We start from the raw sequence: 27,974 nt of genomic DNA on the forward strand, positions 1-27,974 counted from the left end.
GAACTAAGATGATACTGTGGAAACATAACTATGATACCATGGAAACAGAACTATGATACTATGGAGACCGAACTATGATACAATAGAAACAGAACTAAGATGATACTATGGAAACAGAACTAAGATGATACTATGGAAACAGAACTATGATACTATGGAAACAGAACTAAGATGATACTATGGAAACAGAACTAAGATGATACTATGGAAACAGAACTAAGATGATACTACGGAAACAGAACTAAGATGATACTATGGAAACCGAACTATGATACTATGGAAACAGAACTATGATACTATGGAAACAGAACTAAGATGATACTATGGAAACAGAATGTTGATACCATGGAAACAGAACTAATATGATACTATGGCAACAGAACTAAGATGATACTATGGAAACAGAACTAAGATGATACTATGGAAACAGAACTAAGATGATACCATGGAAACAGAACTAAGATGATACTATGGAAAGATAACTATGATACTATGGAAACAGAACTACGATAGTAATGGAAACAGAACTAAGATGATACCATGGAAACAGAACTATGATGCTACTATGGAAACAGATCTAAGATGATACTATGGAAACAGAACTAAGATGATACTATGGAAACAGAACTAAGATGATACTGTGGAAACATAACTATGATACCATGGAAACAGAACTATGATACTATGGAGACCGAACTATGATACAATAGAAACAGAACTAAGATGATACTATGGAAACAGAACTAAGATGATACTATGGAAACAGAACTACTATGGAAACAGAACTAAGATGATACTATGGAAACAGAACTACTATGGAAACAGAACTAAGATGATACTATGGAAACAGAACTACTATGGAAACAGAACTAAGATGATACTATGGAAACAGAACTACTATGATACTATGGAAACAGAACTAAGATGATACTATGGAAACAGAACTAAGATGATACTACGGAAACAGAACTAAGATGATACTATGGAAACAGAACTAAGATGATACTATGGAAACAGAACTAAGATGATACTACGGAAACAGAACTAAGATGATACTATGGAAACAGAACTAAGATGCTACTATGGAAACAGATCTAAGATGATACTATGGAAACAGAACTAAGATGATACTATGGAAACAGAACTAAGATGATACTGTGGAAACATAACTATGATACCATGGAAACAGAACTATGATACTATGGAGACCGAACTATGATACAATAGAAACAGAACTAAGATGATACTATGGAAACAGAACTAAGATGATACTATGGAAACAGAACTATGATACTATGGAAACAGAACTAAGATGATACTATGGAAACAGAACTAAGATGATACTATGGAAACAGAACTAAGATGATACTACGGAAACAGAACTAAGATGATACTATGGAAACCGAACTATGATACTATGGAAACAGAACTATGATACTATGGAAACAGAACTAAGATGATACTATGGAAACAGAATGTTGATACCATGGAAACAGAACTAATATGATACTATGGCAACAGAACTAAGATGATACTATGGAAACAGAACTAAGATGATACTATGGAAACAGAACTAAGATGATACCATGGAAACAGAACTAAGATGATACTATGGAAAGATAACTATGATACTATGGAAACAGAACTACGATAGTAATGGAAACAGAACTAAGATGATACCATGGAAACAGAACTATGATGCTACTATGGAAACAGATCTAAGATGATACTATGGAAACAGAACTAAGATGATACTATGAAAACAGAACTAAGATGATACTGTGGAAACATAACTATGATACCATGGAAACAGAACTATGATACTATGGAGACCGAACTATGATACAATAGAAACAGAACTAAGATGATACTATGGAAACAGAACTAAGATGATACTATGGAAACAGAACTACTATGGAAACAGAACTAAGATGATACTATGGAAACAGAACTACTATGGAAACAGAACTAAGATGATACTATGGAAACAGAACTACTATGATACTATGGAAACAGAACTAAGATGATACTATGGAAACAGAACTAAGATGATACTACGGAAACAGAACTAAGATGATACTATGGAAACAGAACTAAGATGATACTATGGAAACAGAACTAAGATGATACTACGGAAACAGAACTAAGATGATACTATGGAAACAGAACTAAGATGATACTACGGAAACAGAACTAAGATGATACTACGGAAACAGAACTAAGATGATACTACGGAAACAGAACTAAGATGCTACTATGGAAACAGATCTAAGATGATACTATGGAAACAGAACTAAGATGATACTATGGAAACAGAACTAAGATGATACTGTGGAAACATAACTATGATACCATGGAAACAGAACTATGATACTATGGAGACCGAACTATGATACAATAGAAACAGAACTAAGATGATACTATGGAAACAGAACTAAGATGATACTATGGAAACAGAACTATGATACTATGGAAACAGAACTAAGATGATACTATGGAAACAGAACTAAGATGATACTATGGAAACAGAACTAAGATGATACTACGGAAACAGAACTAAGATGATACTATGGAAACCGAACTATGATACTATGGAAACAGAACTATGATACTATGGAAACAGAACTAAGATGATACTATGGAAACAGAATGTTGATACCATGGAAACAGAACTAATATGATACTATGGCAACAGAACTAAGATGATACTATGGAAACAGAACTAAGATGATACTATGGAAACAGAACTAAGATGATACCATGGAAACAGAACTAAGATGATACTATGGAAAGATAACTATGATACTATGGAAACAGAACTACGATAGTAATGGAAACAGAACTAAGATGATACCATGGAAACAGAACTATGATGCTACTATGGAAACAGATCTAAGATGATACTATGGAAACAGAACTAAGATGATACTGTGGAAACAGAACTAAGATGATACTGTGGAAACATAACTATGATACCATGGAAACAGAACTATGATACTATGGAGACCGAACTATGATACAATAGAAACAGAACTAAGATGATACTATAGAAACAGAACTATGATACTATGGAAACAGAACTACGATAGGAATGGAAACAGAACTAAGATGATACCATGGAAACAGAACTATGATGCTACTATGGAAACAGATCTAAGATGATACTATGGAAACAGAACTATGATACTATGGAAACAGAACTAAGATGATACTATGGAAACAGAACTAAGATGATACTATGGAAACAGAACTAAGATGATACTACGGAAACAGAACTAAGATGATACTATGGAAACCGAACTATGATACTATGGAAACAGAACTATGATACTATGGAAACAGAACTAAGATGATACTATGGAAACAGAATGTTGATACCATGGAAACAGAACTAATATGATACTATGGCAACAGAACTAAGATGATACTATGGAAACAGAACTAAGATGATACTATGGAAACAGAACTAAGATGATACCATGGAAACAGAACTAAGATGATACTATGGAAAGATAACTATGATACTATGGAAACAGAACTACGATAGTAATGGAAACAGAACTAAGATGATACCATGGAAACAGAACTATGATGCTACTATGGAAACAGATCTAAGATGATACTATGGAAACAGAACTAAGATGATACTATGGAAACAGAACTAAGATGATACTGTGGAAACATAACTATGATACCATGGAAACAGAACTATGATACTATGGAGACCGAACTATGATACAATAGAAACAGAACTAAGATGATACTATGGAAACAGAACTAAGATGATACTATGGAAACAGAACTACTATGGAAACAGAACTAAGATGATACTATGGAAACAGAACTACTATGGAAACAGAACTAAGATGATACTATGGAAACAGAACTACTATGATACTATGGAAACAGAACTAAGATGATACTATGGAAACAGAACTAAGATGATACTATGGAAACAGAACTAAGATGATACTATGGAAACAGAACTAAGATGATACTACGGAAACAGAACTAAGATGATACTATGGAAACAGAACTAAGATGATACTATGGAAACAGAACTAAGATGATACTACGGAAACAGAACTAAGATGATACTATGGAAACAGAACTAAGATGATACTACGGAAACAGAACTAAGATGATACTACGGAAACAGAACTAAGATGATACTACGGAAACAGAACTAAGATGCTACTATGGAAACAGATCTAAGATGATACTATGGAAACAGAACTAAGATGATACTATGGAAACAGAACTAAGATGATACTGTGGAAACATAACTATGATACCATGGAAACAGAACTATGATACTATGGAGACCGAACTATGATACAATAGAAACAGAACTAAGATGATACTATGGAAACAGAACTAAGATGATACTATGGAAACAGAACTATGATACTATGGAAACAGAACTAAGATGATACTATGGAAACAGAACTAAGATGATACTATGGAAACAGAACTAAGATGATACTACGGAAACAGAACTAAGATGATACTATGGAAACCGAACTATGATACTATGGAAACAGAACTATGATACTATGGAAACAGAACTAAGATGATACTATGGAAACAGAATGTTGATACCATGGAAACAGAACTAATATGATACTATGGCAACAGAACTAAGATGATACTATGGAAACAGAACTAAGATGATACTATGGAAACAGAACTAAGATGATACCATGGAAACAGAACTAAGATGATACTATGGAAAGATAACTATGATACTATGGAAACAGAACTACGATAGTAATGGAAACAGAACTAAGATGATACCATGGAAACAGAACTATGATGCTACTATGGAAACAGATCTAAGATGATACTATGGAAACAGAACTAAGATGATACTATGGAAACAGAACTAAGATGATACTGTGGAAACATAACTATGATACCATGGAAACAGAACTATGATACTATAGAGACCGAACTATGATACAATAGAAACAGAACTAAGATGATACTATGGAAACAGAACTAAGATGATACTATGGAAACAGAACTACTATGGAAACAGAACTAAGATGATACTATGGAAACAGAACTACTATGGAAACAGAACTAAGATGATACTATGGAAACAGAACTAAGATGCTACTATGGAAACAGATCTAAGATGATACTATGGAAACAGAACTAAGATGATACTATGGAAACAGAACTAAGATGATACTGTGGAAACATAACTATGATACCATGGAAACAGAACTATGATACTATGGAGACCGAACTATGATACAATAGAAACAGAACTAAGATGATACTATGGAAACAGATCTAAGATGATACTATGGAAACAGAACTATGATACTATGGAAACAGAACTAAGATGATACTATGGAAACAGAACTAAGATGATACTATGGAAACAGAACTAAGATGATACTACGGAAACAGAACTAAGATGATACTATGGAAACCGAACTATGATACTATGGAAACAGAACTATGATACTATGGAAACAGAACTAAGATGATACTATGGAAACAGAATGTTGATACCATGGAAACAGAACTAATATGATACTATGGCAACAGAACTAAGATGATACTATGGAAACAGAACTAAGATGATACTATGGAAACAGAACTAAGATGATACCATGGAAACAGAACTAAGATGATACTATGGAAAGATAACTATGATACTATGGAAACAGAACTACGATAGTAATGGAAACAGAACTAAGATGATACCATGGAAACCGAACTATGATACTATGGAAACAGAACTATGATACTATGGAAACAGAACTAAGATGATACTATGGAAACAGAATGTTGATACCATGGAAACAGAACTAATATGATACTATGGCAACAGAACTAAGATGATACTATGGAAACAGAACTAAGATGATACTATGGAAACAGAACTAAGATGATACCATGGAAACAGAACTAAGATGATACTATGGAAAGATAACTATGATACTATGGAAACAGAACTACGATAGTAATGGAAACAGAACTAAGATGATACCATGGAAACAGAACTATGATGCTACTATGGAAACAGATCTAAGATGATACTATGGAAACAGAACTAAGATGATACTATGGAAACAGAACTAAGATGATACTGTGGAAACATAACTATGATACCATGGAAACAGAACTATGATACTATGGAGACCGAACTATGATACAATAGAAACAGAACTGAGATGATACTATAGAAACAGAACTATGATACTATGGAAACAGAACTACGATAGGAATGGAAACAGAACTAAGATGATACCATGGAAACAGAACTATGATGCTACTATGGAAACAGATCTAAGATGATACTATGGAAACAGAACTAAGATGAAACTATGGAAACAGAACTATGATACTATGGAGACAGAACTACAGTAGTAATGGAAACAGAACTAAGATGACACTATGGAAACAGAACTAAGATGATACTATGGAAACAGAACTATGATACCATGGAAACAGAACTAAGATGATACCATGGAAACCGAACTATGATACTATGGAAACAGAACTATGATACTATGGAAACAGAACTAAGATGATACTATGGAAACAGAATGTTGATACCATGGAAACAGAACTAATATGATACTATGGCAACAGAACTAAGATGATACTATGGAAACAGAACTAAGATGATACTATGGAAACAGAACTAAGATGATACCATGGAAACAGAACTAAGATGATACTATGGAAAGATAACTATGATACTATGGAAACAGAACTACGATAGTAATGGAAACAGAACTAAGATGATACCATGGAAACAGATCTAAGATGATACTATGGAAACAGAACTAAGATGATACTATGGAAACAGAACTAAGATGATACTGTGGAAACATAACTATGATACCATGGAAACAGAACTATGATACTATGGAGACCGAACTATGATACAATAGAAACAGAACTGAGATGATACTATAGAAACAGAACTATGATACTATGGAAACAGAACTACGATAGGAATGGAAACAGAACTAAGATGATACCATGGAAACAGAACTATGATGCTACTATGGAAACAGATCTAAGATGATACTATGGAAACAGAACTAAGATGAAACTATGGAAACAGAACTATGATACTATGGAGACAGAACTACAGTAGTAATGGAAACAGAACTAAGATGACACTATGGAAACAGAACTAAGATGATACTATGGAAACAGAACTATGATACCATGGAAACAGAAATAAGATGATACTGTGGAAACATAACTATGATACCATGGAAACAGAACTAAGATGACACTATGGAAACATAACTATGATACCATGGAAACAGAACTAAGATGACACTATGGAAACAGAACTAAGATGATACTATGGAAACATAACTATGATACCATGGAAACAGAACTAAGATGACACTATGGAAACAGAACTAAGATGACACTATGGAAACAGAACTATGAATCCATGGAAACAGAACTAAGATGACACTATGGAAACAGAACTAAGAATCCATGGAAACAGAACTATGATGCTACTATGGAAACAGAACTATGATACTATGGAAACAGAACTAAGACGATGCTATGGAAACAGAACTATGATGCTGCTATGGAAACAGAACTATGATGCTACTATGGAAACATAACTATGATACTATGGAAACAGAACTAAGACGATGCTATGGAAACAGAACTAAGATGACACTATGGAAACAGAACTAAGATGATACTACGGAAACAGAACTAAGATGATACTATGGAAACCGAACTAAGATGATACTACGGAAACAGAACTAAGATGATACTATGGAAACCGAACTATGATACTATGGAAACAGAACTATGATACCATGGAAACAGATCTAAGACGATGCTATGGAAACAGAACTAAGACGATGCTATGGAAACAGAACTAAGATGATACTATGGAAACAGAACTAAGATGATACTACGGAAACAGAACTAAGATGATACTATGGAAACCGAACTATGATACTATGGAAACAGAACTATGATACTATGGAAACAGAACTAAGATGATACTATGGAAACAGAACTTTGATACCATGGAAACAGAACTAATATGATACTATGGCAACAGAACTAAGATGATACTATGGAAACAGAACTAAGATGATACTATGGAAACAGAACTAAGATGATACTATGGAAACAGAACTAAGATGATACCATGGAAACAGAACTAAGATGATACTATGGAACATAACTATGATACTATGGAAACAGAACTATGATAGTAATGGAAACAGAACTATGATGCTACTATGGAAACATAACTATGATACTATGGAAACAGAACTGAGATGATACTATGGAAACAGAACTACGATAGTAATGGAAACAGAACTAAGATGATACTATGGAAACAGAACTAAGACGATGCTATGGAAACAGAACTATGATGCTACTTTGGAAACAGAACTATGATGCTACTTTGGAAATAGAACTATGATGATACTGTGGAAACAGAACTATGATACTATGGAAACAGAACTATGATAGTAATGGAAACAGAACTAAGACAATGCTATGGAAACAGAACTAAGACAATGCTATGGAAACAGAACTATGATGCTACTGTGGAAACATAACTATGATACTATGGAAACAGAACTATGATGATACCCTTCCCCTGGTGTTTGTTCTATGCTGGCTGAAGACCTACAGTAGCTAGCCAGGTACTAGCTAACACCAGACACAGATGATAGCAGTAACCTAGAAGTATCTTTGCCTTATATGAATAGTTAATTGCTGACATGCTGCAGTCAAATGTTGGAATTAGTAGACTATGTAAAACAGTGTGAAACACACCTTCTACGATGTTCATTACACGGCCATACTTATTTAAATAAGGTAAGAGGATAAGACATTACCATTGGTGCATTAAAATTGTGCTTTTTGTGAAAACTGAAAGCCATGCCTCCGATATAATTTTCAGGTATGCCTTGCCTTTTCGAGTGAATTCTAGAGTTACCACCATGACTGTATTTGTTAGAGAAAGAGACGTGGTTTTTGAATTCGTACATTTTCAGTCCTGTGGTCTTCATCAAGGGACTTCCTAGGCATATGTTGTCATTCAAATTAAACTCTTTATGACAATTTGTTATATATCTCACAAGGCCATATTTTGAGGCCTAATTTTACCCTAATACAGTGAACTGTAATTAATGGTTGACAGGCCACATCAGGCCTGCAAGTAGGATTTCAAAATACTGGTAACCTTCCCCAAATTCTCAGATTTTCAACAAATCCTGGTTGAAGGATTTCCTGTTTATTCCGTTTCCAGGAATCTTCCAACTGGGACTTCTGGGAAATGTGGTAAAGTTGCCAGAATTTTGCAAACCTACCTGCAAGTCACATTATTCTGGGTTACAATGTGATGTGTAATTCCTATTCGAACAGCGACAGAATTAGGATAACCAACAGATGGAATATTTATTCTCCCGCAACCTGCATTAATAAAGACTGCCATGGTTAGGAACATTGTGAGGAGACTACCTAAGCCATCTAAGACTGATTGGATAAGTTTAGAAAAATGTATGTTATTGTATCTTTGTGTAGCATAAGATTAATGAATAAATTAAACTACATTCAAAAACATGGATATTAAAAACAATTCTATAATCAACCTGCAGTAAAGCATTCTGGGAAATATGATAATAATTATGGTACAAATGTGCCTTTTTTTGGGTACCACCCCAGTGACAAACCCATTAGTTCCTTTAGGTTGCAAAAATGTTGTATTGTACCCGATGGTGGGTATTGAGGGTACACAAAATACGCTTGTACCCTGGGAAACATTTATATTTTTGTAATTTAGCACATACTCTTATCCAGAGCAACTTACGTGAGCAATTAGGGTTAAGTGCCATGCTCAAGGGCACATCGAACTAGCAACCCTTGAGTTACTGGCCCAACGCACTAACCACTAGGCTTCCTGCCGCCCAGAAATGTACCTTCACACTGTACCTCTTTTGTTGAGAGTGTGATTCTTGTACCTTTATATTCAAATTATTGGATACATGAATTATAATCTTCATCCGCACATGTAGCCTAAAAAGTACCGAACAGTACCATGTGAGATTATACGTGTACCTCTGAAGGTACATTATGTGTTTTTAATATTGTTGTACAACAGGGAACAATACTGTACCCTAACCATACCATTATTTATAAGTGTATGAAAACAGAACTGAGATGCTACAATGGAAACAGAACTGCGATACTACTATGGAAACAGAACTAAGACGCTACCATGGAAACAGAACTGAGATGCTACAATGGAAACAGAACTGCGATACTACTATGGAAACAGAACTAAGACGCTACCATGGAAACAGAACTGAGATGCTACAATGGAAACAGAACTGCGATACTACTATGGAAACAGAACTAAGACGCTACCATGGAAACAGAACTGAGATGCTACAATGGAAACAGAACTGCGATACTACTATGGAAACAGAACTGTGATGGTACTATGGCAACAGAACTAAGGTGCTACTAAGGAAACAGAAGTAAGATGCTACTATGGAAACAGAAGTAAGGTGCTACTAAGGAAACAGCCACGAGGACTTGTATTGGGATCAAAGAGCCTTGTGATTCTCAGAAAAGAGAAATAGGCCAAAACAAGACAGTCAATTCCAACAAGAGAACCCAGAGTAACAGAGTACAATCTGCTCAAAGTGATACCCTGGGGAATGAACCAGACTCGGGTTACATCCCAAATCACACCCTATTCCCTACATAATGCACTACATAAGGTTCCATTTGGGATGCAACCTAGGCCTCTTGGACCAGGCAGACAGAGAAATCAAAAGGAAGCTGGAGGAGGACGAGGCGGCTCGGCGGCGGTAGTGCAACACCGAGGCAGCGGCTTCTTACCCAGTTCTGTTATTATGTGTATGTTGACCCCACTGCTTGTATCCTGACTGAATGAAATCACAGGGAGGACTTTGCCTGCTGCTTTTACTAACGGTGCTACAGACAAGTGTTAGGGAGAAATAGTTAGGAGGTTAAAGATTAGATAAATGTATTAGTCATGGAATGGTTCAAAACAAACCAACAATGTGTTAGAAAGCATCGATTGACTGAGGAATTCTGGTCTGTTTACTTTATTAAAAAGCTGAAACATCCGTACTATTACCACACTGGATCAGATTAGAAAAAAAAATATATTCTCAATCAGGCAATTAATTTTGGTGTTTTTTCATCACTCTAAAACTATACAAAAAAATTTGTGTATATAATTCCATGAAACCTTCCTTTTCACCCATTTCACACTCTTTAAGGACAATGCCAGAGTGACATTTCATTCATACCTGCTGACATACCTAGTTCAGTGATGATGGGGACATTGGCTCCTGTTGTGATGGAAGCCTGTCGGACCAACCCCCCATGAACTGGACTGTTTTCAGGAGAGGACCTGTCCATGCCTGGCAGGGTAAAACCTACATGGAAACATACATAGACGCTGATGACAGCCTACGACAGATGATATAATGCCTTATGTAGCTGTTATAAAGGCCTTATGAATGCATACATTCGAGGCCTACAGTAACATGTTAACACAAAGCATATTCCTGTCATGAGGCACTTATCTATTCTCCAAAGAAAGTATAGAAGTACAAGGAAAATTGAATTGATATGATTATTTATCAATACTGTATAACATATTTTCGCCATTCTTGGTCACATTCAAGTCATTTGTAGTAAGCCAATATTACACAATGTTGAGTCAATTCAGCTGTATTCATGAGAGGTGCCTCCATCCGTAAATATCACAATATAAACGTTTACATGTTGCTCATTTTGTTTCCCGTCAAAGTGTCGCCGTCTGAGTGGAGTCTCAAAAAAAATATATATTCTAATGCTGAAAAAGTGTCATAGCCACGAACATAACAGAAACAAGTGACGTGAGAGTGAATCTAAATGGACTTGACATCCTCCCCCCTTTTTTCTCTCTCTCCCTGACAAGTAAAAACATGAATTCGGTGACGCTGTATGAATGATACACGGCCTGTGATTTGACATCTGTCACTTGCTGCTGACTAAAGCCCGACCACTAGGTCATACAAGTATTATAGAGGAACAAGCAGGTCAAGAGGTCCCTTAAAGTAGTACAGCCAATGGCAGGACAGGAATGTCAGTCCATTATTGAAGCCCGTTTCACTTGACTTCTACGTCTCACGCGCTGTCAGGAAATGTTTTGATATAATATTCATAAATGACTTACTGTATCATTTTTTTTGGTGTGTGTGTAAAATTGATTACAAAATAGTAATAAGAATCAAATGTGTAAGATAATCTATAATTTAATTTGCTTAATGCCAGGATAATGTCAGGATAATGTCAGGGTAATGTCAGGATAATGTCAGGATAATGTCACGGTAATGCATAAGATAACGACACAATAATGCATAAGATAGTGTCAGTATAATGTGAGGATAATGTCAGGGTAATGTCAGGATAACGCCAGGATAATGTCAGGATAATGTCACAACAATGCATAAGATAATGTCAGGATAATGCATAAGATAATGTCAGTATAATGTGAGGATAATGTGAGGATAATTCCAATTACCAACAAGTAGCCATAGTCATTGTAACCTGAGGAACAATCATCACCAGAGATTCCTGTCAAACACAGTGACATCAGGTCAAACACAAGCACGCAGCTGTACACACAGCGTTGTACAGCTAAACCTTGTGGGGACACACAATTCAATCCCATTCAAAATCCTATTTTCCCTTACTCCTAACCCTAACCTGTACTCTTACCCTAACCCTAACGTTAACCTTAACCTTAAACCCCTAGAAATAGCATTTGACCTTGCGGGGACTAACAAAATGTCCCCAGTTGGTAAAATTTTCTTGTGGGGATTTCTGGTCCCCACAAGAATAGTTAAACACGTCCACACACACACACACACACTAATCCCTAACCCATACCCTTACCCTAACCTTATCCTGAAAACCTAACCTTAACCTTAACCCTAACCCCAAACCTAACCTTAACCCTAACCCTAACCTTAACCCTAAACCTAACCTTAACCCTAAACCTAACCTTAACCCTAAACCTAACCCTAGATCCTAACCCTAAAACCCTTCCTTACCTTGGGAGGTAGCCTGCAACACCCCGATGCTGTCGTCAAACTGCATAGACTTGATGTTGAGTGACGCCAGGATACATTCCTTGTCCTGCAGTGAAGCGTCGTCGATATTGCTCTGATTGGCCGACAGGATGACACACATGTCACAGAGGTTGATATTGACGGCCCTCAGATCGGCCCGGCTCAATGGTGTGCCCTGTGACAGGAGGTGAAACAAACATAATGCTATGTTATAATGACTCGTACAACACTGTACGTAAAAAAGACAAAGTCGATTTGGCATGGGCACGCAGATCCTTAGACATTTCTACACCATCTTGAGAAAATTGACTGGCTGCATCACAGCTTGGTATGGCAAATGCACCGCCCTCGACCACAAAGCGCTACAGAGGGTGGTGCGGACAGCCCAGTACATCACCGGGGCTGAGCTCCCTGCCATCCAGGACCTCTATACCAGGTGGTGTCCGAGGACAGCCCGAAAAATTGCCAAAGACTCAAGCCATAGACTGTTCACTCTGCTACAGTCCTGCAAACGGTACCGGAGCATCGGCTCTTGGACCAACAGGCTCCGAGACAGATTCTACCCCCAAGCCATAAGACTGCTAAATAGCCAGACTGCTAAATAACCAGACTGCTAAATAGCCAGACTGCTAAATAGCCAGACTGCTAAATAGCCAGACTGCTAAATAACCAGACTGCTAAATAGCCAGACTGCTAAATATCCAGACTGCTAAATAACCAGACTGCTAAATAGCCAGACTGCTAAATAGCCAGACTGCTAAATAACCAGACTGCTAAATAACCAGACTGCTAAATAGTCAATTAATGGTATCAGACTATGTGCACTGAACCTACGCACACTCATTAGACTATATATATATACACTATATACACACTCACTAGACTATATATACACACTATATACACTCACTCGACTATATATACACAATCACTAGACTATATATACACACTATATACACACTCACTAGACTATATCTACACACTATATACACACTCACTAGACTATATATACACAATCACTAGACTATATATACACACTATATACACACTCACTGACACATACACCACATTGACACTCCCACACAAAACCCACACACATTACCATACACTATATACACACATACATAACACACACACACACGCATTCCGACACAACACAAACACACATACACGTTACACACACACTTTCACACTCATCATATGTTCTTTATTGTAGTCTTATTGTTATCTATCCTGATGACTAGTAACTTTACCCTGCCTTCATGTACATATCTACCTCAAATACCTTATTATTATCTATCCTGATGACTAGTCACTTTACCCTGCCTTCATGTACATATCTACCTCAAATACCTTATTATTATCTATCCTGATGCCTAGTCACTTTACCCTGCCTTCATGTACATATCTACCTCAAATACCTTATTATTATCTATCCTGATGACTAGTCACTTTACCCTGCCTTCATGTACATATCTACCTCAAATACCTTATTATTATCTATCCTGATGCCTAGTCACTTTACCCTGCCTTCATGTACATATCTACCTCAAATACCTTATTAGTATCTATCCTGATGACTAGTCACTTTACCCTGCCTTCATGTACATATCTACCTCAAATACCTTATTATTATCTATCCTGATGCCTAGTCACTTTACCCTGCCTTCATGTACATATCTACCTCAAATACCTTATTAATTATCTATCCTGATGACTAGTCACTTTACCCTGCCTTCATGTACATATCTACCTCAAATACCTTATTAGTATCTATCCTGATGACTAGTCACTTTACCCTGCCTTCATGTACATATCTACCTCAAATACCTTATTATTATCTATCCTGATGACTAGTCACTTTACCCTGCCTTCATGTACATATCTACCTCAAATACCTTATTATTATCTATCCTGATGACTAGTCACTTTACCCTGCCTTCATGTACATATCTACCTCAAATTTCCTCGTACCGCTGCACATTTATCTGTTGTTGTACTTCCTGTAGATAGATCTATTGTTGAGGCATTTTATTCCTCGTGTTACTATTGCATTATTCATATTTCGGAAGGGCTCGTAAAGCAAGCATTTCACGGTAAAGTCTGCACAAGTTGTATTCGGAGCGTGTGACAATACATTTTTATTTATTTTATTTCTTTTGTGTCTTTCTTCTGCAGGAAAACAAATTGAGGATATCAATTTTGTGATTTAACTCTACTCACAGGTAGATGGAGACTTTGGGGAAGTTGTGAAGGGTCTCCCATTCCCTCTTCAGGTACTCAGAGAACCCACAAACACGATGGGTTTCAGCTCGTGGTAGTGGAAGTTGCTAGCTCTCAGAGGCATCACAAGGTTCCTAAGGCCCACCAAAGCCGACTTTGCGTCTCCAAATATACAGACGACCACGTGGCCGCTTAGAACAGTCATGGCAGCTTCGCTCCGGGTCTGCAATGGTCAGACAGAACCAAACGGGTATGTAAAAATTATAACAATACAACTTTGTCTAATTTAAATTGTAAAATGTGGTCTATTACCATTTAGCAATGTGTTCAGATGATTATTTTCATTCAGTAATCTGAATATTTTAGAGAAGAAATTGTCCATTAAATGATAATTAGCCTACTGTAATATTTATAGACTGTCATTGTAATTAACAAATTGCAATATGACATATTGATATAAGAAATGTCCTATACACAGGACCCCCTCAGTGGAGCAAATGGCATGTCAACCACCTCATTACAACGTGTGTAACTGTCCTGTCCATGTCTGGTGGAACTTTGTGACACGACAAATCTGTCACGGGGAGAGATCCGTGTCCCAAATGTCACACTATAACCTTTACAGTGCACTACTGTTGACCAGGGCCCACACGGAAAATCCCAAAGTAGTGCACTATATAGGGAATAAGGTGCCATTTGGGACACGACCCAGTGATGAATGACCACCTCAGCGTGAGGGAGTGAGGTACCCACCAAGATGACCTTCTCGATGTCTTTGGACTGGCACCAGTGGAACATCCCTGTGGATCCCTTACTTCGTCACGTTTCACATCCATGTCTCAATCTGTTCGTTCGCATTCATCTACGGAAGAGGAGGAGAGAGCGAGAAAAAAAAGAGGAGGGAGGGGGAAGAGGAATAAACTAAAAGAAAGAGGGAGGGAGGAGAGAGAGAGAGAGAGGAAGGAGAGAGAGAGGAGAGGAGAGAGCGAGAGAGAGGAGAGAGAGGAGAGCGGAGACGGAGAGAGAGAGAGAGAGAGAGAGATGAGAGAGAGAGAGAGAGAGAGAGAGAGAGAGGAGAGAGAGAGAGAGAGAGAGAGAGAGAGAGAGGAGAGAGAGAGAGAGAGAGAGAGAGAGAGAGAGAGAGAGAGAGAGAGAGAGAGAGAGAGAGAGAGAGAGAGAGAGAGAGAGAGAAGAGAAATGGAGGGATGAGAGATAGACCCTGAGGGAGGATTGGAGGCTTGTCGTCGTTGTGTCATTTTAAAAACGTATTGAACTGGCGCGTTGCCGACGGTCAGTATCTGAACATCAAGGTGAAGGGATTATTAGGCAATAAATTGAGAAGCATTATTTATATGTGTTTGTATAGCTGGAAAGTGGATCGTTGGTTGGTGAGACATATTCATCTGGTTGATATTTCATCTGAACAGATATAGATGCTTGTACTGAATATCGTGCATAAAAGCAAGAGATTAAGGACGTCAGGATACTAAAGGATGTTTAGTCTACATCTCAGAAGAACCTTCAGGTAAGGGAACATGACTGTTGCTTACAGTATAGATTTGTCCAAATGGCAACCTATTCCCTATATAGTGCACTACTTTTGACCAGAGCCCTATGGCACCCTATTCCCTATATAGTGCACTACTTTTGACCAGAGCCCTATTAGGAAGGGTCCCTTTGGGACACAAATTGTGTTCGCGCCCTATCTCACGGGTGTTAAGTGTCCCTGCACTCAACATAGCACTTTACTTCCTTTGGGTTTTCACATATCAGCATGACTTCCCATCAAATTTCCGTTTCTATCCTCCAAACAGACTCATCAATATAACATTAGAAACATTTTAAAAGGGGATCTGCAAACAAATCACATTTACTCAAAATCGAAGCTTTGTCATATACATTTTTTCCCTGCTTATTCCTGCCAGAAGCGATCAGTGGAGACGCCAGTGGAGACGCCAACAAACTGCAGAATCATCAGAGTGAGTGACATCTAGGACAGCGGTGTGGCGGAGGAAGGAAGGAGAATGCATCAGTACACTGCCACTTGATGCCTCCGAAATGGCACCCTATTCCCTATATATAGTGCACTACTTTACACTAAGGCCCATGGGGCTTTGGTCCAAAGTAGTGCACTTATATAGGGAATAGAGTGCCATTTGGGACAAACCCTCTGACTGGCATGAGCATGGAGAATTACGGCTTCCTTACAGCTCCTGACAGTATGCTCCTCACATTAAAGACTTAACAGACCTCACTTAATATTTCATCGATTTGCCCAATCATATTTTCTTTCTAAACTGAAGGCTATTAATGTTTAAGCATCCAAGCGTTGTGTGTGTATGTCAGGACCAAATAAACAATGTTACTAATTACTGAGAGAGGTTATGAGCATCTGAGCTTGATGCTATCGTACACTGACCACTGAAGTGGTCTCCGAACAAGGGTACCTATCTGTGGTTGTAGTGTGTGCTGATGCTAAAAAAGGAGATGAGATTTTGAAAACAGTTGTAATATTAATGTTGTGGAGGCAGATAGGGTAGAGGACAGGCATCTCATTTCACATGGGGCCAATCTTAAAGCTCATTGTATATGGGGATTAATAATTAGGATATAATGCCCAATCACCAAGTGCTTACAGGCCTAGAAAAAAAGCATGCCTTTTACCATATATAACTTTGAAAATAAATATTGGAATAATCTAGTTTTAGTTCCATACATCGTCACTAGCTCTTGTTACAACATGGATTTGTCAAATTAGTGAAGATTAAACTGAAATATAGACAGGAAACATCTGCCTTCATTCCTAGACCTTTAAATACTTCATATATTTTATTAGTTAAGAGCACTGTACCTTTGCTCTGTATGGACATTAGAAGAATGCCACCCTAAGTAAGGTTTTAAGTATGACGGTGTCAGCTGAAACTGCAATCCCTCAGGCTCCATGAGACAGGAGAGCTAAAATGTCTGTCTGTGGGGATTTACCCCAAGGCTATAGCCATAATGTCCTCCCTCTCAGGAAGGTAGTTGGATAACGCAGGCAAACGTCTTCTTTAAAATGCTTTCTACTTCCCAACCTCCAATCTGTCAGGAGAACTCAATTTCACATTCAAAATGACCTGCATATGTGAGAGACACAGAAAGGTTGTGTTAAAATGGGGCTAGCTGAGGTAAATGTTGTGTTTAAATGGGGCTAGCTGAGGTAAATGTGTTTAAATGGGGCTAGCTGAGTAAATGTTGTGTTTAAATGGGGCTAGCTGAGGTAAATGTGTTTAAATGGGGCTAGCTGAGGTAAATGTTGTGTTTAAATGGGGCTAACTGAGGTAATTGTTGTGTTTAAATGGGGCTAGCTGAGGTAAATGTTGTGTTTAAATGGGGCTAGCTGAGGTAAATGTGTTTAAATGGGGCTAGCTGAGGTAAATGTTGTGTTAAAATGGGGCTAACTGAGGTAATTGTTGTGTTTAAATGGGGCTAGCTGAGGTAAATATTGTGTTAAAATGGGGCTAGCTAAGGTAATTGTTGTGTTAAAATGAGGCTAGCTGAGGTAAATGTTGTGTTAAAATGGGGCTAGCTGAGTAAATGTTGTGTTTAAATGGGGCTAGCTGAGGTAAATGTGTTTAAATGGGGCTAGCTGAGGTAAATGTTGTGTTTAAATGGGGCTAACTGAGGTAATTGTTGTGTTTAAATGGGGCTAGCTGAGGTAAATGTTGTGTTTAAATGGGGCTAGCTGAGGTAAATGTTGTGTTAAAATGGGGCTAACTGAGGTAAATGTTGTGTTTAAATGGGGCTAGCTGAGGTAAATGTGTTTAAATGGGGCTAGCTGAGTAAATGTTGTGTTTAAATGGGGCTAGCTGAGGTAAATGTGTTTAAATGGGGCTAGCTGAGGTAATTGTTGTGTTTAAATGGGGCTAGCTGAGGTAAATGTTGTGTTTAAATGGGGCTAGCTGAGGTAAATGTGTTTAAATGGGGCTAGCTGAGGTAAATGTTGTGTTAAAATGGGGCTAACTGAGGTAATTGTTGTGTTTAAATGGGGCTAGCTGAGGTAAATATTGTGTTAAAATGGGGCTAGCTAAGGTAATTGTTGTGTTAAAATGAGGCTAGCTGAGGTAAATGTTGTGTTAAAATGGGGCTAGCTGAGTAAATGTTGTGTTTAAATGGGGCTAGCTGAGGTAAATGTGTTTAAATGGGGCTAGCTGAGGTAAATGTTGTGTTTAAATGGGGCTAACTGAGGTAATTGTTGTGTTTAAATGGGGCTAGCTGAGGTAAATGTTGTGTTTAAATGGGGCTAGCTGAGGTAAATGTGTTTAAATGGGGCTAGCTGAGGTAAATGTTGTGTTAAAATGGGGCTAACTGAGGTAATTGTTGTGTTTAAATGGGACTAGCTGAGGTAAATGTGTTTAAATGGGGCTAGCTGAGGTAAATATTGTGTTAAAATGGGGCTAGCTAAGGTAATTGTTGTGTTAAAATGAGGCTAGCTGAGGTAAATGTTGTGTTAAAATGGGGCTAGCTGAGGTAAATGTTGTGTTTAAATGGGGCTAGCTGAGGTAATTGTTGTGTTTAAATGGGGCTAGCTGAGGTAAATGTGTTTAAATGGAGCTAGCTTAGGTAAATGTTGTGTTTAAATGGGGCTAGCTGAGGTAAATGTGTTTAAATTGGGCTAACTGAGGTAATTGTTGTGTTTAAATGGGGCTAGCTGAGGTAAATGTTGTGTTTAAATGGGGCTAGCTGAGGTAAATGTGTTTAAATGGGGCTAGCTGAGGTAAATGTTGTGTTAAAATGGGGCTAGCTAAGGTAATTGTTGTGTTAAAATGGGGCTAGCTGAGGTAAATGTTGTGTTTAAATGGGGCTAGCTGAGGTAATTGTTGTGTTTAAATGGGGCTAGCTGAGGTAAATGTGTTTAAATGGGGCTAGCTTAGGTAAATGTTGTGTTTAAATGGGGCTAGCTGAGGTAAAGGGTAAAGTTTTGGTTGTAATCATACATTACTTGAAAAGAGACACTTCATGATCAGAAGTATGTGGACATCTGCTCGTCAAACATCTCATTCCAAAATAATGGGCATTAATATGGAGTTGGTCCTCCTTTGCTGCTATAACAGCGTCCACTCTTCTGGAAAGGCTTTCCACTAGATATTGGAACATTCCTGCAGGGACTTGCTTCCATTCAGCCACAATTAGGCAATTAGGCCTGGCTCTCAGTCGGCGTTCCAATTCATCCCAAAGGTGTTCGATGGGGTTGAGCTCTGTTTAGAGCCCTGACTATGCGCAAATTCTTTCACACCAATCTCAACAAACCATTTCTGTATGGACTTTGTGCATGGGGGGCATTGTCATACTGAAACGGGAAAGGGCCAAACTGTTGCCACAAAGTTGGAGCACAGAATTATCTAGAATGTCATTGTTATGCCGTAGCATTAATATTTCCCTTCAATGGAACTAAGGGGCCTAACCCAAACCTTGAAAAACAGCCCCAGACCATTATTCCTCCCTCCACCAAACTTTATAGTTGGCACTATGCATTCGGGCAGGGAGCGTTCTCCTGGCATCCGCCGAACCCAGATTTGTCTGTCGGACTGCCAGATAGTGAGGCGTGATTCATCACCCCCCAGAGAATGCGTTTCCACTGCTCTAAACCACTCCAGCCGACGCTTGGCATTGCGCATGGGGATCTTAGGCTTGTGTGCGTGCGGCTGCTCAGCCATGGAAATCTATTTCAGGAAGCTCCCGACGAACAGTCAACGTTACTTCCAGAGGCAGATTGGAACTTGGTAGTGAGGACAGTCATTAGACGTTTCCACTTCACAATAACTGCACTTGACCGGGGCAGGGCAGAAATTTGACGAGCTGACTTGTTGGAAAGATGGCAGCCTATGACATTGCCACGTTGAATGTCACTGAGCTCTTCAGAAAGGCCATTCTACTGCCAATTTTTGTCTATGCAGATTGCATGGCTGTGTGCTCAATTGTATACGCCTGTTGTGGCTGAAATAGCCAAATCCTCTCATTTGAAGGGGTGTCCACATACACTTGTATATATAGTGTTTGTTAAACATTTATTTTTGTAATGAGGCTTGCTTCCCTCTTATGGCTAGAAATAAGCTTGTTCAGGCCACTTTTCTCTCTGTTATTGATTATGGTGACTTGTTTTATATGCATGCAACCTCCTCTGTCTTACAGAGACTGGACTCTGTTAATCATGCAACCTCCGCTGTCTTACAGAGACTGGACTCTGTTTATCATGCAACCTCCTCTGTCTTACAGAGACTGGACTCTGTTAATCATGCAGCCTCCTCTGTCTTACAGAGACTGGACTCTGTTTATCATGCATTCATGTGCTTCATTACAATTGCCAAGTCTCTCACCCGCCATTGCACATTGTACCAAATGGTAGGTTGGACCTCACTTTATATGCGCAGAAAGATACGTATGTGTTCATCTACAAAACCCCTCTGTAGTCTGGTCTCCTTCACCACCAGCAGTTACCATACCCAGTCTGCTAGGTGGTTGCTATTTAAAGTCCCCAGGACATTTACAGTATTAGGCAAGACTGCCTTCTCGGCTTGTGTACAGGACGCGTGGAATAGTCTACAATCCCTGCTTCATCTAGATATGTTAGTGTCACTAAATGAATTTTAAATATTGACGGGAGACTCTGTTACAGAGGAATTGTAAATACTTTTCTTTAGGATGGCCCATGTTGTTGTATGTTTTAATTCTGTATGTAACGTATTGATTGTTGCTGCCTTCTTGGTCAGGTCTCCCTTGAAAAAGAGACTCTGGGTCTCAATGGGCTTTTCCTGGTCAAATAAAGGTTAAATAAATGAAAAAATAACATTTTAGGATATACATTTTACGAAATTGGCCTTGCGCTCACAATGGTTGATCATCACAAAGAACCACTTTCATTGGCTTATCAACATATATTTTAGCAATTGGTCCAGTAGTTGCCTTCACTGTAAAACCTTGTAAATTCACAGCAAAGTTGCCAGGTAAATACTGTAATTTTGCTTTACAGCAGGGATGCTGTATAATGTTTTATCCTAAGAAAAACTGTTCTGTATTATACAATAACATTAATATACTGGCAACTCTGCTGCCAGTATGATCCTGTAAATTTACACTACAGTATGTTACCGTGATCAGTTTTACGATACCACTACACTTACTGTAATCTATCTTCTGTGATTGCAATTAATTAATTAATGTTTTAATTAATTAATTCAAATCATTGAGGGGAGGCAGGGTTTATATGTTAATGTAATTGCAAGGGATTGGTGCAAGCACGTTGACTTCTAGGTAATGTGTTTACATATTACAGCATATCAAATATATATTAACATTTGGCTTTAATATCTCTTACACTTCAAGAGGCCTCAATACTCTAATAAAAATCATCAGCTGGAGCACCTTTATTTGACCAATCAAGAGCAAATTATTATTTCCAACGCCGGCCTGACGTAGTTTTTTTTTTTTAATGCTCTGTAGGAAGGTGAGAGGAAGAGCAGAACAGTTTTTTTTAAATTATAAGAGTGAAAACATTTAGTGGTTTTACACCCCCCCCCCCCCCCCCCCCCATATTTCATTACCAAGCACGTTTCACCATTCACTCAGTGGAGGCCTGTCACTTCAATCTGCGCTCCCCGCCATTACTGGTGAGTGAGGCACAGACTATGTCTGCCAAGATAGCTATCTCTCACAGTCTCAGACACGGTGAGTCCCAAATGGAACTCTATTCGTTATATAGTGCATTACCTTTTGACCAAGGGTCCATCTGGTTATTAGTAATTCACTATGGTCGGGAATATGGTGCCATTTGGGACGTAGTCACTGTCAAACCTACACCGCCGCTCGCCTCAGCCGCACTGTTCCCGACATGACGTGTGTCACAGTGCGGACGAGTGCGAGCTAACGCTGTGTGACTTTGTCTCGTGACCCATAAGGGCTCTGTGGAAATAGAGTTTGTCTCAGCCAGGAGGAAATCACCAAGGAGGGGGTAGATGTGACTACTTCAGTGGCACGTCACATTCTCTCTCTGCCGTCATCAGGCTATATCGCCGTGTCCTTTTCTCAAATAGCACCCTATTCCCTACTTTTGATCAAAACCAAGTGCACTATGTAGGAAAGAGGGTTCTATTTGGGACACAGACCTATATATAATATCTCTACAGCTGATTCTACTGACTCTACTTCCAGGGATAATTTCTATAGTTTTTGACTTCTTAAAGGTGTTTCTAAAGTGTGTTTTTTTAACCAGGAGGCGGGTAGCCTAGCGGTTAGAGCATTAGGCCAGTAACCTAAAGGTCGCTGGTTTCAATACCCCAGCCAACAAGGTGATTTTTTTTTTTTGATGTGGCCTTGAGCAAGGCACATAACCCTACTTTACTCCAGGGGCATCGTACGACAATGGCTGACCCAGTAAAACAACACATTTCACTGCATCTATCTGGTGTATCTGACAATACAGCTTTTTTTATATTCCTTTCATCAACCCGTACTGTAGGCTATGTGTTTCATTATTTCCACTACGTAGATTGAGTGGAGTTGAAATTGTTCTGAATGACATGGGTCTCAGATCCAAATAAAAATAATTTATTTTTAAAATTCGAATGAGTAAATATTTATTCTGACTAGCTACTGTACATTGTAGATTTATCACTGTGATGGATGGATTTTAGATTCACTTTCAACATGAAAGATAAAACATCAGTAGCATATAAAATCCATGCATTTTAGAACATAGGAGTTGACAGCTCAACTGAGTGGAAACTCTGCTAGAAGCTGGGCATTTTAAATGGGCTTTTCCAGCATTCCCTTCAGTAAGAACACTGTAGCTCCTAGCTGTGAACGAGCATTCACTCCCCCCGCTCCGCTCCAGCAGGCAATGGAATCAGGCAATGGCTTTGAACCCCCCCCCCCCCCATCATACAAACTGACTAAGGCATGGCTTTCAAAAACCCACAGCCAATCTGTTGATCATTACTTATTTACAAGGGCCGTGGGGCCCCCAGGTCCTGTAGAATACACATGGTATACGTAACCAGATGTTTTTTCTATCAGCTTGTAGAAATAAAGTATCCCTTAGGCTACTGCAAACAATCGCTTCTTCGAGTTCACAGTGCAGGCAGCCAGACGATGCACCTTAGTATTTCATGAAAGATTAGGTCAGTATACAGTATTAGATCAGATCCACCTGTATACAGTATTATATCAGATCCACCTGTTTACAGTATTAGATCAGATCAGTATACTGTGCTAAAATCAGATTCACCTATATACAGTATTAAATCAGATCCACTTGTATACGGTATTATATCAGATCAGTATACTGTATTAGAATCAGATTCACATATATACAGTATTAGATCAGATTCACCTGTATACAGTATTAGATTAGATCAGATCAGTAAAACAGTATTAGATCCGATCGTTATACAGTACTAGATCAGATCCACCTGTATACTGTACTAGATCAGATTCACCTATATACAGTATTAAATAAGATCCACCTGTATACAGTATTATATCAGATCAGTAAAACAGTATTAGATCAGGTCGGTATAAAGTATTAGATCCGATCGTTATACCGTATTAGGACAGATCAGTATACAGTACTATATCAGATCGGGATACTGTATTAGATTAGGTCCACCTGTATACCCAGCACTATTAGCATGGCTAACAGCGGAGTATGATAGGATAGGATGAACTTCAATGTCCAGAGGGTAAAAATTGTCTTAGACACACAGTGCCGCTGTAAACAAAATAAACACTGTACATACACACTGTGGTGCGTTAGCGTCCGTTTAGCTCAGGGCTATAACATGAAAAGTCTGAATGTCTGAATAGTATTAAAAGATCCCCAGAGCTTCGACTACCTTTCCAGGAGCCAGGGAAACCTCTGAAAGCGCTACTGTACAGCTCTGACATTCACTTTGAAGCAAATCTGACCAAATACATTTTACCAATCAAACAGAACAAAGAAACATACAAAAAGGATGTGGCGAACAGGGACGCGGTTTAGTTACTGTACAAAGATGATTTTCCTCATGTAAGCAGGTGAGCAAATGCTTGTTGGTAACTGTAGGACTGTAGTATTATCTTAACTAGCATCGAGGTACCTTCAATTACAACTTGCTTTTACACAAAGTATATACAATAGCAATGTACAGTAGAATTCAATCATATTTTATGCAGAGAGTTTTACAGTTGTTCCATACTCTGCTATGTGACTTCCCTCTGATCTGGTTTGTCTATTACCTTTCCCCTTGAATGATAATGTCTCTTCTATTCCTTCTAATGGCCTCGTGTTGAATAGCAGTTCCTATCACCCGTCAAAATCAATAAACACTCAATTAATTCCATGGGACAAGATAAAAGCAAGGTAGCATTTGATTTTCAGTTTGGATGGCGATGAGGCATATCACACGTGGTCTTGTGAACCAAAAATAGAACTCAAAGGGATCGCTACAATAGAGTTGCCGGGGGCGATAGAGCCACAGGAGTCTCTCTGATTGGTTGGTGCTGTCATTAGTGTCACTGATGTTTAAAAGTCCAGTACATGTGGATGGGACTGGGAGGGGTGACAGTTGAGGCCTTAAAGCTAGAGTATTACTCAAACCGCTTCTCGTGATTGGTCTCTCTCTCATGAAATACATATTGAAGCTTATGTCTTGTCTTTTTAACAGCTGACAAATTGACAGCGTAGAAATGTTTCAGCTTTAGAGAGTTCTCTGTCTTGCTCTTGTTCTTATTCTGTGTAATGTGTATCATCAAGGAAGTTACGACTTGTGACTGAATTCAGGAAGGTGAGCCTGTGTCAAATTTTGCAGACTTGGATTTAAGAAAAAAAAAGTGAAGCTTGTGGTGCGTTAGCGTCCGGTTCAGCTACAACAGGAAAAGGTCTTAGTCTGATTAAATCAAAATGGTATATCATACACTGCTGTTGGGGGGAAACATGGGAAAGTTATGCATCTTGTAAATTTGATAAACTTGTTCTCCCAATTTGGAGACAAGTAGGAGAAAGAAATCACTTGAGTCAGTATCGTTCACACCCTCTTAATTAAGCCCCACTCATCTCCTTAAGAATAAACAAATGAGTCAGCATGGTATCGTCCTCCAGGAAGTAGTGTCTCTATTATCCCCCTCCATTATCTCAGCCAATCAGGGATCCTGCCTTTCTCCCTACATAGCTCAGTAATTTATCCTTGGCTAAACTAGGCTCATAATAATTTTTACAAAATTCATACAGTATTAACAAATCCCAGACCAGTCTGTAATCAATGCATACGAAAGTTTCCATGTTCAAGAAGGCATTTCTGCAAAAACAAATACAAATATATATATTTTTTTAACGGCTCTACTGTGAAGTAGAAAATAGCGTCAAAGGCCTACGATCCTGAATCTGGTCACATATAAAGAAACACTAACGGAACAGTACTGATAGATAGTGTTCTCTTGAAGCTGTTGTCTTACCTCATCATTTTTGGTGAACCGTTGGGTGAGTTCCTCGTGTTTCCATTGCCTTGTTTCTTTTTAGGCGAAACAGCTGACTGCTGCTCTTCTTCCACTGCAATAACAGGCGAGAGTGGGAGAAGCCAAGGAGGTGAGATCACATACAGGAAGTCTTATACATTTACTGTAAGTTAGTACAGCAAGACAACACAGGACAATCGGTTCAAAAGTCAGAGAAGGTCCCAAAGCAAAAGAGGCAAGACAAGTTAGAATCAGGAACAGGAGACTAGAGGAACAGGAGACCACAGGGTGTGGAAGGGGACAGGACGGGACGGATGTAATGCATGATACAGTACGACCTGACAAATCCCCCAAATGCAACTCAATAAAAATGCATGTGAACATCGTCTGCATTAGTTTAAACATAATGATACAACATGCCATCACCATCATGCTTCTCATTTAATATACCATTGATTTACTGTAAATCTGACTTATTATAAAATGGACTTACTGTAAATCTGATTTACTGTAAATCTGACTTATTATAAAATGGACTTACTGTAAATCTGATTTACTGTAAATCTGACTTATTATAAAATGGACTTACTGTAAATCTGACTTATTGAATATCTTACAGTATAATATGTATAATATGATAACAACACAGTATCTATTTTATTAGGCAAGAACAAATTCTTATTAACAATGACGGTCTAGGAACAGTGGGTTAACTGCCTTGTTCAGGGAGTTAACCCACTACAGATTTTTTATTTTGTCAGCTCGGGGATTCGATCTAGCAACCTTTCGGTTACTGGCCCAACACACTAACCACTAGGCTACCTGCCGCCCCAGTATTATAACATCACACTAAAATCCAAGCCCACATTTTAATGGCATTTACAAATGATACTTTTCCATTCTAGCTTGATACTGTATATATCTGTTCAAGTTTTGTATATAAATTGTAATCATCCTCAAGCCATTTCTGAATCATTTTAGTTTAAAATTGCACAATGGAATCAACCCCTTGGAATAAGTATCACTAGGAGTGTGTGACTGACTGTGACACATGCATTAACCCCAGTAGGTATGCTAATTCAGTAGACATATGTCCATGTCCTATTAAATCATTACATTCGAAACTTAAAAGAACTGCCCAGGGAAAATCACTTGTTA

The 27,974-nt window shown here is 38.3% G+C and overlaps 1 pseudogene across 1 annotated transcript in view; it reads right to left on the minus strand.

The window, feature by feature from the left end:
• LOC109870220 (calcium-activated potassium channel subunit alpha-1-like) overlaps positions 1-27,974 on the minus strand; it is a 222,277-nt pseudogene that overhangs the window by 12,373 nt on the left and 181,930 nt on the right. The window contains exons 21-25 of the transcript XR_004205441.1: positions 26,816-26,910; positions 16,104-16,166; positions 15,347-15,573; positions 13,110-13,302; positions 11,328-11,444 (exon numbers count right to left, since the gene is read on the minus strand). The product of XR_004205441.1 is annotated as a calcium-activated potassium channel subunit alpha-1-like (transcript). The remainder of the gene's footprint in view (positions 1-11,327; positions 11,445-13,109; positions 13,303-15,346; positions 15,574-16,103; positions 16,167-26,815; positions 26,911-27,974) is intronic.

Source organism: Oncorhynchus kisutch, linkage group LG25 (genome assembly GCF_002021735.2).
Source record: "Oncorhynchus kisutch isolate 150728-3 linkage group LG25, Okis_V2, whole genome shotgun sequence".
Classification (NCBI taxonomy): domain Eukaryota; kingdom Metazoa; phylum Chordata; class Actinopteri; order Salmoniformes; family Salmonidae; genus Oncorhynchus; species Oncorhynchus kisutch.